At 45.5% G+C, this 13,343-nt stretch overlaps 1 protein-coding gene across 14 annotated transcripts in view; it reads right to left on the bottom strand.

Annotated features, from left to right (window-relative positions):
* Nucleotides 1–13,343, bottom strand: part of NEDD4L (NEDD4 like E3 ubiquitin protein ligase) — a 381,755-nt gene that overhangs the window by 121,977 nt on the left and 246,435 nt on the right. The window lies entirely within an intron of this gene.

The raw sequence follows: 13,343 nt of genomic DNA, 5'->3' as shown, positions 1-13,343 counted from the left end.
GGTACAGACTCAGCAAATGTTCATCTAGTTTATTATATGGGCCTACATTATGATTTATATAGTATTTTAGAAATTTAGAATTGTCTATATAAAAGTTCTAATGAATACAACCTCTGTTCTACCCTATACTTAAATAAATATACCTGTGGTGACTGGAAACACTGATGTTGTGTGCCTAACCACGTGCATCCACATGCAAAATGCTCCAGTATTTCTGAAATATTGTATAGATAATTAAGAACTTTAAGGTATGGAAATTGTGTACAGTTACTTATAAAAGAAGTTAACTTTTTTCATAGGTGTGGAGACTGCACCTTAATAAGTAATGTCCTATTTACTGTGTAGGGCTTCCCTGGTGGTTCAGACGGTAAAGCGTCTGCCTACAATGCGGGAGACCTGGGTTCAATCCCTGGGTCGGGAAGATCTCCTGGAGAAGGAAATGGCACCCCACTCCAGTACTCTTGCCTGGAAAATCCCATGGACGGAGAAGCCTGGTAGGCTACAGTCCATGGGGTCGCAAAGAGTCAGACACGACTGAGCGACTTCACTTCACTATTTACTGTGTAAGCAGGATAAGAGCTTATTAAAACATGCTGTCTGAGTAAGACTGAAAGGGTAGGGAATTTCCTGGCGGTCCAGTGGTTAGGACCTGGCTTTTCAATGTGGGGTCCCGGATTCTATCCCTGGTCAGGGAACTAAGATCTTGTATGCCGAGTGGCATAGCCAGGCCGGGGGGTAGGGATGGGGGTAAGATGCTGAAAGAATGAGGAACAAACCCAACAGAAATTTAGTTCATCTAACATTTAATTTCTACATTCTGCTTTCATAAAATCGCTTGATTAAAAAGTTTGATTCTTGCAAAGAATCATTTGTAAGAGGAGGACAGGATTTAATATCTGTAAAACTGACTTCTCCATGTCTAGAACAAACTAGACTAGAATCTAGAATGTCTCTTAAATAAGAGTTAGAAATACCTGGTATGAATGAAAGCTGGCCATTCTATCAATTTTACAGGTAAGCTATTATCAACTGCTATCTTATTTGAGCCTGGTCTCAGATAAAGGCCTCATTGAAAAGGTAAGAAGTAACCATATGTTAGAAAAATCTAGAAGGCAAAACATGGAAATTTACCTAGTGAACTTTTATCTTAACAATCTGGACAATTATGATTGTCCAAACATTCCCAACAGACAACTCAGATTACTGAACACCATCTATCCAAGGAGGAAGAATGACTCCTGATCTGCCTGAAAACAAAACGGTAACAACTTATATTAAGTCCTCTGCTACTGCTAAGTCACTTCCGTCGTGTCCGACTCTGTGCGACCCCATAGACGGCAGCCCACCAGGCTCCCCTGTCCCTGGGATTCTCTAGGCAAGACTACTGGAGTGGGTTGCCATTTCCTTCTCCAATGCATGAAAGTGAAAAGTCAAAGTGAAGTCGCTCAGTCGTGTCCAACTCTTAGCGACCCCACGGACTGCAGCCTACCAGGCTCCTCCGTCCATGGGATTTTCCAGGCAAGAATACTGGAGTGGGGTGCCATTGCTTTATTTAGACATTCACAGAAGAACTTGATAACATAAAAGGCCACTTTCCCTGGAACTGACAAATACGTAGTCAAGTTTTTCTATTAAGTACTTTAGGCATATTTAACTCAGTTAGAGAACATGAATTTATTGTCTATTATCTTCAATACATAATACTAGGTGGTAAGTGATGTTAATTCTGAGCAAATCAGTGAAAATGAGGCAAAGAAAAGGCAAAAAAGAACCAACATATAACCCAGAAAGTTACCAGGCATCTTCACAAACACCCTTGCTAAATTTCTTTCAAGGTGCATACGTGCTAAGAAGCTTCAGTCATGTCTGACCCTTTGTGACCCTATGGACTGTAGCCAGACTCCTCTGCCCGTGGGATTCTCTAGGCAAGAATACTGGAGTGGGTTGCCACGGCCCTCTCGAGGGAATCTTCCCAACCCAGGGATTGAACCCACATCTCTTACATGTCTTGCATTAGCAGGCGGGTTCTTACCACCAGTGCCAGCTGGGAAGCCCTCTTTCAAGGTGTGGGCTGAACAATGAAAACAGAAAGACGTCCAAGGTTTCCAATAAGAAGAAGGGAACTGAAGTTCACCAAAATGACTCTGCCATATCTAGTAATGTGATCATGGCTGGATTAAGGAGATTTAAAGGGGCCCAGAATTAGATCGGAGAAGGCAATGGCACCCCACTCCAGTACTCTTGCCTGGAAAATCCCATGGGCGGAGGAGCCTAGAAGGCTGCAGTTCATGGGGTCGCTGAGGGTCAGACATGACTGAGCGACTTCACTTTGACTTTTCACTTTCATGCATTGCAGAAGGAAATGGCAACCCACTCCAGTGTTCTTGCCTGGAGAATCCCAGGCACGGGGGAACCTGGTGGGCTGCCGTCTATAGGGTCAGAGAGTCGGACACGACTGAAGTGACTTAGCAACAGCAGCAGCAGCAGAATTAGATGGAAAAGAAAAAGCAACACTACTAAGAATCAGTACAAAATTAAGATGAATCTGAAGAGATCTGATGCGCCTGAAAGCTGTTATCCAGGGAGTAAGAAAGGAAATTGGCAAAAAAATTCAGGTAACTAGAAATTAATACAAGGAGCCTCACATAACTGCCCTCTTATGACTTCTCCTGGACTTTTTCTAAAGACCAGAAATTAATGGAAAAAAAACTACAGGTGGGTGGGGATTTAATACATCAACAGGCCAACCATACAAGGATATCATCTTGAGAATCTTTCTGTATGTGACCAAAAATTGCAGAGGAACTCTGTTATAATGAATCAGATTGTAAAGAAATGTTCACAGGCTTATTGGAAAGGGAAAACATAACCTACAGCTGTCAGGATAGCTGTGTATAAAGTTTTGGTAATTTATCATACTGTAAATTGAGTTTCTGTATTTCTTCTGTATGTAAGTAAACAAGAAGCTTGGGGAATTCCCTGGCAGTCCAGTGGTTAGGACTAGACGTTTTCACTGCCATGGGCCCTAGTTCAGTTCCTCTGGGGGAACTTATATCCCACAGCCAAAAAAAGAAAAAAACTCACTGTGCTGAGGTCCCAAGTTGAGTTTGTGTCTGAGCCTCTGTCTGAGCTGGGCTTCCCTGGTGGCTCAGATGGTAAAGTGTCTGCCCGCAAGGCTGGAGACCCGGGTTCGATCTCTGGGTCGGGAAGATCCCCTGGAGAAGGAAATGGCAACCCACTCCAGTATTTCTGCCTGGAAAATTCCATCGATGGAGGAGCCTGGTGGGCTACAGTCCATGGGGTCACGAAGAATCGGATATGACTGAGCGACTTCACTTTAAACAAGAAGCTTGAGACTAGATTCAAGAGTATTAATTTACCCTTTATTATTGAGGCAAAACATTTTCAGGATATGTCTTAACCTACTATTTTTCAGCATAGGTATATACATATATTCAGCCTTCATTTAATAAAATTCCAAGAACAAAGACGTACTATCTAACATTTGGTATGTAGGTCTTATCTTTTCAAACACCATGTGCATTTCCTGATTGCAGAGGCCATGTATTCAACTTCAATTCCCCTCATCACAACCATTAGCAGAACCAGACATACGGAAGGATGTTTAGAAATTGCTAATGACTCCTCTGATATGAAAAATGCAGCGAGCCACTCAAAGCTAAAAGCCATTGTGTCCAAAACAGTCTTTCCAATGACTTAAGTTTCACGTTTTGCTTCCCTTACTATACAGCTACCCAAGCCAATTCAGGGAAATTGTAAACAAAAGTGAAGTGATAATTTATATAGAAAGAAAACCTGAAGCAACGCATCACAGTTGTTTGAATCAGCATCAAGAGTGAAGCAAGAAGGCTGATGAAGACCTGCTCATTTATGACAGGAGTGAAGGGCTTCCCCCGGGAGTACGTGCAGGGCTACTTGAGCAGAGCAGCTAATGGTTCTACTGATCGTCTGTACAATCGAACAGAGCGAAAATGGAAACGCACGTCAGCAATCAACTCAAGTAGTCATCTGGTTAAAGAAGAGAAAACATTCTACTATCCTTGGTGTATGATAATCCACTGGAGATACGTGAGACAGAGGCAGGGCCCCCCTGCAAACCAACACAGTGGCATCAGGACCACAGTCCAAGTTCATGGTGAACAGAGAGGATGGCTTACTAGGACCACGGACCTCGTGCCTGGGGGAGGGGCAGCCAGGATGCCGTGTGCAGACGGTTTAAATACAATCCCAAACAACACTGCACTATCCAAAGGAAATGCTGCAACGGGGTAAGAACATCACGTTCCTTAGTTCTCAAAGCAAACAGGTTTCAGATTCCCTAAACTAAATACCCTTTTCCACTTCCCCTGACCCTAAGGTGATTATGTCACTCACTGTTCCCTGAGTAAGTCAGGGGTAGAATGGTCCTTTCGCTGAAATTTTGTCTTGAAAATCATCTTGCCATAGACCAATCTGCAGATCAATTTTCATATTAGCTTTCAAGAGAAACTCTGAAAGATGATCTTAAATTACAAAGGAACAGCTCACTGATTCTTTCCAGTTCTCGATTTGCCACTTTGACTTTTGAACTGAATTTTTAAGTCAATTTTTGCCACATTAAAACCAAGAGATGCTTTGCAATTAAATCTCAAAAGCAGGATAAATATGTTTGCCTACAATGTTCTCTTCCAGCGAGTTCAAATTCTGTTATTACTTCTCTTCAGCAAAAGATGAACCAACTGCAGCATTTAACCCCTGAATAAAAAACTTTTTCAAAAAGTTTTCTTTGTTTATATTCATTTCTTTGGTGACTATAAGGAAACTCTGAAGTATTTGGTCAATTAGAACTGAGTATTTCAACAAGAGTTTGGGCCACATGTAATTTCAGGATAACTCATGTATCCACCAAAAAGACTACAATTTACTAACTTTAATCTACTAAATTTAAAACATAAAGGATTTACTAACAGAAAAGTATTTACTAACTTCATGAAGCATTTATTTTGGTGATTATGCAAACAAACAGATATGACTTGCCTTTTTTAAAAAAAGATCCAATAGGGGAGGGAGGAGGGAGGAGGGTTCAGGATGGGGAACACAGGTATACCTGTGGCGGATTCATTTCGATATTTGGCAAAACTAATACAATATTGTAAAGTTTAAAAATAAAATAAAATTTAAATTAAAAAAAAAAAGATCCAATAAAACAACACAAATCTTGACAAAAAAACAAGATACCATTAGAGCATGCATGGACTTGACTATGAATTCCACCATGCTGAAATGTCAGAATTTCACAGCACAACCATTCCGGGCGTAAAAGGGCATCAAGACTGCATTAGAGTCACGTGGATTTTTTGGGTTTCGAAATATGCCTGAGTACATCATTTCCCTGGTCTGCTGGCTTCTGAGGGGCTCTCTGAATGAGTCTGTCTACTGGAGATAGAAATCACTTTAACACCCATCCACAGGCCTCAGCACCAGAAGAACGTGGTAAGCAGAAACACAAAATCGGAGATTCACACAGTGTAGGAAGGGGAACCCTGCAAAAAGGATAACTGGGTAACCATCCAGCACCTTCTTTTCAGCACTGATCAATTAAATCCTTTGCTCAAAGCATCTACTTGGAATTTTTAAAATTATATAGCTCTTGACCCTGAAATGTACTAGCATGTGTGTGTATGTATGTATGTGATACATGTACAGAGGGGAGAGCAAGCACAAGAATTCCCTGCGACAACACACACACACACACGGAGAAACAGCAGGTCACCAGCGCCTAGAAGTGCCAGCCGGGTACCCAGCCAAGGAGCGTTACCAATCACCCATCGGTTACCCGTAACTCGACAGTGCCCACAGCATTATTCTCTATGGCAACAGTGGAAAAAGCAGGTTCACAATTAAATAGAATATCCAGACACAAGGTTTAGCAAACTAGTTTAAATGGGAAGCATCAATTACATACAAGCTTTTCAGAGCAATAAAATTAAGTATTAGACAAATCATCTCTACTGAGAATAACAAGATGATGCAAAATCAGCCTGCCAAGAAGACCAGATGTTGCCCCAACAATGGAGATAAGCACTGATGGAAGCGCCTGGCATGTCTGTGGATGGACAACCGTCCCTTCCCCCATGGCTGACTGAAGTAACTCCAGCCCCCAAAGCATTTTATCCCACACAACCTTTTCCTGTATTGATAACCATGTGCAATGGTGTCATAAAGATAGATTATTCATATCACTACTATCATCCCTAAATTTCTCTTCTTACTAATACAGAGTTCCTGCGAATTTATCATACTCTTTGCTTCCAGGACTGAGACACGAGAAATGTCTGCAGAAACCTCCAGGCACGCGGCGCCAGGGTCCTCTTGGTGAGACTTCATCAGACCTTCCCAAAGTGGCCTGTGTTTTGCTCTCCCCAGTAGGTTTGCTTGTCAGGCCCAGGAAAAAACGTTTTAAACGTATACTGATGTGTGAATTAGTCTGTTAATAAGGCAGGAGGAGAAGGGGGCGCCACAGGATGAGATGGTTGGATGGCATCACGGACTCGACAGACAGGAGTTTGGGCAAGCTCCACAAGATGGTGAAGGACAGGGAAGCCCAGCATGCATGGGGTTGCAAAGACTCGGACACGACTGAGCGACTGAGCAACAACAAAGAACCACAGACTGGGTGGCTTACCCGACAGAAATGTATTGTCTCATAGTCAAGGGCTTCCCTGGGGGCTCAGCTGCTAAAGAATCCGCCCACGATGTGGGAGACCTGGGTTCGATCCCTGGGTTGGGAAGATCCCCTGGAGAAGGGAAAGGCTCCCCGCTCCAGTGTTCTGGCCTGGAGAATTCCATGGACTGTACAGTCCATGGGGTTGCAAAGAGTTGGACACGACTGAGCGACCTTCACTTTCACAGTCATAGAGGCTGGAAGTCCCAGGTCAAGGTGTCAGCAGGGTGGGCCCATTTTGTGGGTGGTAAAGGAGAATCCGTTTCAGGCCTCTCCCCCAAGCCTCAGGTAGTCTGCTGACCATCTTTGGTGCTCCACGGCTTCTGCTGCATCACCCTGACCTCCACCTTCATCCTCACATGTAATTTCTCCCTTGGGTTTATATCCGTATTTCCCCTTTGTTAGAGAGACACCAGGCTTACTGAATCAGGACCGATCCGAACGATCTCACCTTAACTGTGTCTGCCAAGACCGTATTTCCGAATGAGGTCACATTTTTTGTTCCTGGAGTGAGGACCTCAACATCTCTCTTTGGGGGGACACAGTTCAACCCATAACAATTAGTAATGGTGAAATGGGCAGGGGAGCTGCTTTCCCAGAAGGGGCGTCTCTCAAGTCAGGCGAACGGTGTGTGGCTGGGGCGCTGAGCGCGGGGACCCCTGTAACAGGGAGGACCGTGTTATTGCCCCCAAGCCTCGTGATGATTAAGGTGGGTAAAAGGGCAGCGTCTGAGTCCTGCAGGCTCTTCTCCAGTACCCCACCTCGCCGCCTCCTGGGCAATGGCAGGCATGCCTTGCTTCTGTCTGAAGTCGCCACGGGGCCTGATGGAGCCGATGATGGGCTGTGTGCCAGCAGTGTGCCATCAGCCACGCTCCTCGCCCCACGGCAGGGACGGAGGAAGCGCAGCACCCCTATGTGCTGACGCTCGGGGGACCTCGGTGACCACACCGAGCCTTGCTCCCCTGCTAACAGATGCTGGACATCTATCGCGAGCAAAACAAATACATCAATCTTCACAGTCTAAGCCACGGAGACTATGTTGCTGCAGCACAACCAAGCCTGAGACAGATGGGATTCCCTACTTTGAGTTTATGCTCTCCGCAGTCCTTTGGGTTTCTCTTTTTTATATGTAACCAGGGGAGGGAAAGCCCATATAAAGTAACAGGCCTAAATGCAGAAAGCTACACAAGTCTGAGCCACCGGGCCCCACCCACTGAGAGCATTCAAACTCAACAGTGACATCAAAGCCTGCCAGAGAGCTAGACAGATCCAGTCCCGAGCAGCTCAGAGCAAAACTCACTTATTCATGCATTCAACCTTGCGGTGGGTGCAACTTTTTAATTTAAATCCACTGGACTGAGGCAAAATGAACTGAGTGATCTTTTATTTAATTTCAATCATTGCAATTATTGATAGTATTTCCCAAACCTTTTATTTTGCACTGAATAACTGTTTAAATTTCCTGGAGTGTAAATTTCAGGGGCATTCTAAAATCAGATTGATGAACAATGAGCCACCTAAGATAATGAGAAGTAGTTAACCCTCCTTTCTAAGAAAGAGTCCTTGCCTCCCCTCTCTGAAGGGCAGAACTGGATTTACCAGCAAACAGACAGCACTTTAACCAGGTTAGAAAACACTCCTTGTTGCCAGAAATGAGAAGATCAGATGGAAAAAGAAGTAAGTAGAAACTACTGCTCACATGGATGTACTTTCTGCTGAAATTGTAAAATAGACATGTCCATCAACTTTATGTTTCTTAAAATTCTTACTTTTAAAATTGCTTCAATAGGTCAGCTGTAATATACTAAGGGGGGAAAGGCCTGCTCCCCGCCAGACACTCCCACCTTTACAACAATTTTGCAAAGGTTAGGGGAAACTTTTATCGCCTTGTTTATGAAATGTGGCTTTTCTCAACATTGTTTGTAGGCCTGGAGAGCAGGAGCGGGACTCATTCCCCAAAGATGAGAAAAGATGGTATGAGATGAGTAAGGGAAAAACCTCATGTAGAAGTTGAGAGGAAAACACGATGAGAAACGTGCCACAGAGTGGCTGGGGTCACAGAATGAGAGGCAAAAGCACTTCAGAAGGTTTCAGGACTCCCCACAGCAAAGTCAAGCTAATACATTTCCCTGGAGGTCCCACCACTGGCACCAGGGCCATTCCGTCCAGATTAAAGAAAAAAAAAAAAAAAAAAAACTGAATTATAGCAGAGTTCAGGAAGTGGCACATAAGTGGAAAGTAGTTAATTATGAGGTAAGTCATTTTTTGATTATCCTTTAACACCAAATTTCACTGCTCATCTTTTCAATGCTTCTCATATATGTAGCAGAGAATACAAAGTGATTATCTCTGGGGGATGGGACTTCAAGGAATTCTGGTTGGTTGGTTTGTGTTTACTTGTGAATTTTCCCACGATTAATATATATTAATTGTGGTTGAATGAGGGAAAAAATGAGAAAATAATTTGAAAGGACTATTTCTCAGCTTTGTCCTCATTTTCAATTCCCTCTGCCTCTCCCCTCACCCCCACCACCCATCACCTCCCCACTGTGAGTTCCTAGTGAAAACACACCAGCAGCTTTCTAGAAAAGCTTCAGGAAGTCAGCCTGTCTTACACAATTTTTCAGCCGCCAGAGATCTCTGCCTTTTTAAACTGTTTATGTTCATGAGGTTTTTGTGGCAAGAATACTGGAGTGGTTTGCCATTCCCTCCTCTAGTGGGATTTGTCAGAGCTCTTCACTATGACCCATCTGATTTGGGTGGCCCTGCAAGGCAAGGCTCACAGCTTCACTGAATTATGCAAGCTCCATCGTCATCAGAAGGCTGTGATCCACGACAAACCTAGACAACGTATTAAAAAGCAAAGACATCACTTTGCTGACAAAGGTCCATCTAGTCAAAGCTATGGTTTTTCCAGGAGTCATGTATGGATGTGAAGATTGGACCATAAAGAAGGCTGAGTGCTGAGGAACTGATGCTTTCAAATTGTGGTGCTGGAGAAGACTCTTGAGAGTTCCTTTGACTGTAGGGATATCAAATCAGTCAATTCTAAAGGAGATCAATGCTGAATAATCATTGGAAGGACTGATGCTGAAGCTCCAATACTCTGATCACCTAATGTGAACAGGTGACTCATTGGACAAGACCCTGAGGCTGAGAAAGATTGAGGGCAGGAAGAAAAGAGGGCGGCAGAGGACAAGATGGTTAGATGGCATCAGCAACTCAATGGACATGAGTTTGAGCAAACTTTGGAAGATAGTGATGGACATGGAAGCCTGGCGCGCTGCAGTCCATGGGGTTGCAAAGAGTCGGACATGACTGAGCGACTGAACACAACAGGCCTAGGCCTATTTGTTCCTCCTAAGTCCTTTCCACATCTGGTCCCCCTAAATTGCCTCTCTGGAGTGCCCGCCAGCTCCTCTTTGTTTATTCAGATTAAACTATTAATGCTACAGCTCAGCTCAGACTTTCCCCCTTTCTCTAGCTGGTACCCTTTCCACGGCCCCTGCTAAGAAAGCCTCCCTAACCCAGCCGGCCTCACGGGTCCTCTTTTCATCACACATGAGGCCAGGCAAACAATGCCACTGTAAGCACAGAGGCACACCCAGCGCCCTGCAGACGCGCTGGAAGGGAGGCCTGTTCTCAGAGCCTGCTTCGCGGATGGAGGGTGTGGAGTCTTGCCAAGAACACTCGGCCCAGCTTAGAGGAAAGACCGAGAAATTCAGAGGCTTTCTCTCCACTCGAAACCTGTGCATTTCACAGTGTATACAATGTGGTCTCCTCTAAAGAGACTCTGACGTACGTACCACCTGGCCCTTTACAGGAAAAATCTGCTGACTCCTGGTAGAGAGCATAAAACAAACTCTTAGTAAACCAAGCAGAGTCAACCGTGTCACGTATCGCGGTCCACATTCTGCCAGAACCTGCACTGACGAAAAATCCTGCTGACACCCTAGCGAACGGCATCTACACGCCTGCTTCACCCACCCCTCCAGCCCTAGTTCTCTGCTCACCCACACACCTAACGACCTACACAGGCCGATTCACCCGAGATTATTTCTCTCCTCCTCCAAGGCCTCCTGCTGGAAGGGCCCTCTCTGCCTTCGGCCCACATATTCTTCAAGACTCCACTCCCTCCTCTGTTCTTTTGCAGACTTCAGGCGATCTCGATGGTGAGAGCTGGAGCTTTTCACCCATCTCTGTCTCCCTCTTGAACTCTTACCTCCATAACTGGTACCCACTGCCTTGCATGCATCTTTTCCATACATTTTCCACTTTTAGATCTTTTCCACCTCTCCCCAGACTGGAAGCTCCCTGAGGGCAGGTGCCAGACGACTTTGAACTCCCTCACCTGAACTAATGAACATTTTTAAAGTAAAAGAAGCCCAAGTATATACTTGCTGTGTGAACAGTTGATTCTGAAATTATGTCTTTGAATTCCAAATTTTTCAGCTTCACTTGAGAAGAGACAGATATGTGGACACAGAGAGGTTTGATGGCAGAGACGGAGGGAGGGGGTAGAAGACGGGTCAGCGAGGGCCTGGCAGGGAGGGGGCGGAGGGCGTCCTGGCCGAGCCAGGGGATCAGGGTCTAGACAAGGGCACGGGACCAGGGATCGTTTGCCGGGCGATGGGCGGATGGATTCAAGAGACGCACAAGGTGAGAGATGCCCCTCGGTATATGAGAGGCACTGGGGGTTAGCAGAACGTGAGAGGGGAAGATCTGAAGCTCCCAGGATAGCACTTTGGGGCAGCGATGAGGACGATGGATTAGGAGAGTCGGTCTGGAGACGCTTAACAGCCTGACCAGTCAGGTCACCACTGTCCTGAATGAGAGACTGGCCACAGCAGTGGTGGGGGCAAGTCGGGAGGGGCCCTGCAGGGGCAGAAGGGGCAGGCCCGACCACTGGCTGGGTGTGGGTGGAGCACAAGGGGCCTGCAAAGTTTCTGATCTTCCAGTGGCTTTGGCCATACTGAGAGGTCAGACCCCAGCTCCAGACCAAACTGCATCATGTACTGTGAGTTGCAAAACACACAGATTTCCAACCTGTGTAATGGAGAGACTGCCTCTCTGAATCTCATGGGCACACCTGAGCGTCAGTGCTCTCAAAGAAGTAGACAGGATTGTGGACACACTGCATTTTTTTTGGTTATGAAAAAGAAAGCATACTTGATGTTTCTCCAACAACGGCTTTGCAGCTGAAAATAACTAAGCTAGGGAGAAAATATTCCCAGGTTTTCAGTTTTGAGTGAGGCATCGTTCAACATCTCAGCCTAAGATTTCTCAAAGCGGGTCATGGACCACCTGCATGGGCATCACCCGTGATGCTTATAAACACTGAAGTTTTTGACCTTAACCCACACGTAGCCAATTTAACCAATGAAGATACAACAATCATCGAGAAGTAGTTAAGTAAAGGCAAATGTTGGCAGTCTCATAAGCAGCTTTGGGAGCAAAATTTAAAAGCCACAGGTCTGAATTACCTCCTTTATAAAACCCACTGAGAAACAAGCCAAAAATGCAAACGTAACCAATGAGCTGGCCAATAGTCAGTATCTAGCAATTACTACTGGATGACGACAACTGTCATTAACAAGTCGAGATCTACCACGTGAACAAGAGGCCTGGTCCCCAACCCTTCTTTTCACTGCTGCCAGGCTTCCCGAACCAATCTGACATGCCCAGAGCAAACGACCCCAGCCACAAGCTCCCCACCCCCAGGACCCTCAGCCTAGAGCCGGCTTTTCTCTGCTGCGTCAGGGATTGCGTCAGAATTACCATCCTCTATTTTATCTGTTGCTTCTATTTTCACCAAAGCATTTTTTCCCCCTTTCCCCTTCTTAATGCTCTCTTCCCTCCCCCAGGAGGGAACCCACACCATCCAGAATTCAAACCTTAGCCCCCAGGGCAAAGTGGGCTCAGCAATGCCAAGGCTAACGTGCCTTCCTTTCAACAGCCAAGTCCCCTTTCTCCTCCTTGTCCAGTGCTCTTACCCAGACCTGCCATAAATTCCCCCTTATGACCTGGCTGCCCATCTGCCAAGCAAAAAGCCAAGGGTAGGACAGCCAACCTGGAGCCTGGCACTAAGAAATAAATACTCTCCAGGGAAGAAAACCAACTCTCTTTAGACAGAAACAAGCAGCAGGACATGGTCTACCCCAGCAAAGGGCCTATGCGCAAGGGTGTCAGGAGTGGTGAGCGTGGACATCCAACACATCCTGACGATTTCACAGGCCGGGCCCACCTCAGGCACAGCTCAGACCAAAGAGGTGGGTCCTTATATCCTGGAGTCTTCCTTAATCACTTAAGCCTGAAATCTTTCTCAAGCCATCATCTGGGAGGCTGGGGGTGGGGTGGGGTGGTGGTGGTGTGTGGATGGACTGTTATACTTTCTCTAGTAAGCATTTCCTCAGGAATAACAGCATAATCAACCACACTTGTACAGCACATTAGCATCTCCAGAGCTCTTTAAGCGATCTCATTTATTCCTTACAGAAACTCGAACGCGCGTGCTGTCACTTAACAAATAAGGAAGTGGGCTCAGAAAAGCAACATGACCAAGGGTCACAGAAACTGCCAGCAGAGACAAAGGGCCTTAAATCGAGTGCTCTATTTATTT

This window comes from Bos javanicus, chromosome 24, assembly GCF_032452875.1.
Source record: "Bos javanicus breed banteng chromosome 24, ARS-OSU_banteng_1.0, whole genome shotgun sequence".
Taxonomy (NCBI): domain Eukaryota; kingdom Metazoa; phylum Chordata; class Mammalia; order Artiodactyla; family Bovidae; genus Bos; species Bos javanicus.
The sequence above is the reverse complement of the archived record's forward strand: the minus strand, read 5'-3'. Positions and strand labels throughout refer to the sequence as shown.